The sequence below is a fragment of the Schistocerca gregaria genome, unplaced genomic scaffold (assembly GCF_023897955.1).
Source record: "Schistocerca gregaria isolate iqSchGreg1 unplaced genomic scaffold, iqSchGreg1.2 ptg001702l, whole genome shotgun sequence".
Lineage (NCBI taxonomy): Eukaryota > Metazoa > Arthropoda > Insecta > Orthoptera > Acrididae > Schistocerca > Schistocerca gregaria.
Window position 1 is genome coordinate 10,001 of NW_026062959.1, and position 2,500 is coordinate 12,500.

Sequence of the window (2,500 nt, forward strand, 5' to 3'; positions counted from 1 at the left end):
CCCTTAACGTAACCCACGTTGTCCCTTAACGTAACCCACGTTGTCCCTTAACGTAACCCACGTTGTCCCTTAACGTAACCCACGTTGTCCCTTAACCTAACCCACGTTGTCCCTTAACCTAACCCACGTTGTCCCTTAACCTAACCCACGTTGTCCCTTAACCTAACCCACGTTGTCCCTTAACCTAACCCACGTTGTCCCTTAACCTAACCCACGTTGTCCCTTAACCTAACCCACGTTGTCCCTTAACCTAACCCACGTTGTCCCTTAACCTAACCCACGTTGTCCCTTAACCTAACCCACGTTGTCCCTTAACCTAACCCACGTTGTCCCTTAACCTAACCCACGTTGTCCCTTAACCTAACCCACGTTGTCCCTTAACCTAACCCACGTTGTCCCTTAACCTAACCCACGTTGTCCCTTAACCTAACCCACGTTGTCCCTTAACCTAACCCACGTTGTCCCTTAACCTAACCCACGTTGTCCCTTAACCTAACCCACGTTGTCCCTTAACCTAACCCACGTTGTCCCTTAACGTAACCCACGTTGTCCCTTAACGTAACCCACGTTGTCCCTTAACGTAACCCACGTTGTCCCTTAACGTAACCCACGTTGTCCCTTAACCTAACCCACGTTGTCCCTTAACCTAACCCACGTTGTCCCTTAACCTAACCCACGTTGTCCCTTAACCTAACCCACGTTGTCCCTTAACCTAACCCACGTTGTCCCTTAACCTAACCCACGTTGTCCCTTAACCTAACCCACGTTGTCCCTTAACCTAACCCACGTTGTCCCTTAACCTAACCCACGTTGTCCCTTAACCTAACCCACGTTGTCCCTTAACCTAACCCACGTTGTCCCTTAACCTAACCCACGTTGTCCCTTAACCTAACCCACGTTGTCCCTTAACCTAACCCACGTTGTCCCTTAACCTAACCCACGTTGTCCCTTAACCTAACCCACGTTGTCCCTTAACCTAACCCACGTTGTCCCTTAACCTAACCCACGTTGTCCCTTAACCTAACCCACGTTGTCCCTTTGCCTAACATAGTTCACTGCTCGGAATCTCTGGTGTCGTTGTTATCCTCATGTAGATGTCTTGCGAGTGTTGCTTACTTTCCACATATTCCCGCTATCCACTGTCAATTGTACTGCAATAGGACTATATCGCCCCCCCCCCCCCCCTCTGCCCCTCTCTTTGTGTCTCCGTCCTCTCAAGCTGGTCGGTCTGGCGTTTGAGTGTTAAATGAGCCTCGCAGCTGTTCAGTTGCGTTCAGATGTCGACGCCCTCAGTGTACGTCGTGGTATGGTCTGTGTCCATTGTCCGCTGATGTCGTACGCGTAACCCACACGCTGTACCGATCATCGGTAGTTACGTACAGAGTGAAGTAGTGTGATACGTGTGACCGTACGCTGGCTGTGCCCAACGGTGTCGAATCTCAATTTCCATATGTTGTGCTCGATGCTACTTGTCTCGTCTCCCAATAACAGCTAGGTTGCACTGTGGTACGCCGTAGAGGCGTGTGGGAGGAACGTACGAACGCATTGTATGTCACCCTGGGTCGCTGGGGGTGGTGGTGCGGTGAGTCAGGTCAGGTCAGCGTGAGCCGTGTGATGTAGTGACGCGTGTATTCCGACTTTGTCGTATTGCCTCACACAAAGTGCTACCCTGGTGGACCGCGTTCCATATCTGGGACATGCCGCAGATGCCGGTTGACAGTGGATCGCGGAAGGGACATCGCATACGTGCGCGGGCCACCTTCCACGTGTTCTCTTCTGCACATGTCGCAGTGTGTATGTGGTCTGATGTAGCGTGTCGTGACACATGACATCCTGGCATGCAAGAATTGTTGAATTCGCAAATGTAGGTGGACATCTACGTTTACTGCCCAAGATACGCAAATGAACTGGAAATCCGTTGTTGAGCGGTTGTTCACGCTGGAGGTGAATCTGTGATGGCGACGATCGGTACAGCTATTAACCGGTTGTTTCAGCGGTACCCGCCACATCCACACACGTGACTAGGCCCATGTGGGTATGAAGCGATACGCGGCGGTGGCTTGGTGGGACTGTTCCCGGCCGGTGAAGGGGGGCCGCCCGGCGTGTTGGCCGCGCGCTGCGTGGGCGCACGCGCAACAGGCGGCTGGTGGGGGGCGCCGAGTGGCAGGAGCGCCAGCCGACGGGCTCGGCAGGCGGCGCAGCTACGCTGCGGCGCACCCTGCACGCGGCGCCTGGCGGCCAAAGTTGGTTCAGCCGAGCCCGGTGCGAAGCGCGGTGGACATCTGCAGTGTGCTGGTCTGATTGAGGACTGTGTGCGTTGAGGATGCGCCGCCGCCTGGCACTCGGCGCCGCGACGCCGTCTGCTGCTCGGTCGCCCCAGCGGTTCTCGCAGGTGGTTTGTATCGCAGTTGTGCGGACGTGTTGGCGCGTGCGCTGTGCTGGGAGAGTTCGCTTCTGCACCCAAGTGGGGCTTTGCCCTTGTGTGGCGCTGGCGTTGGAG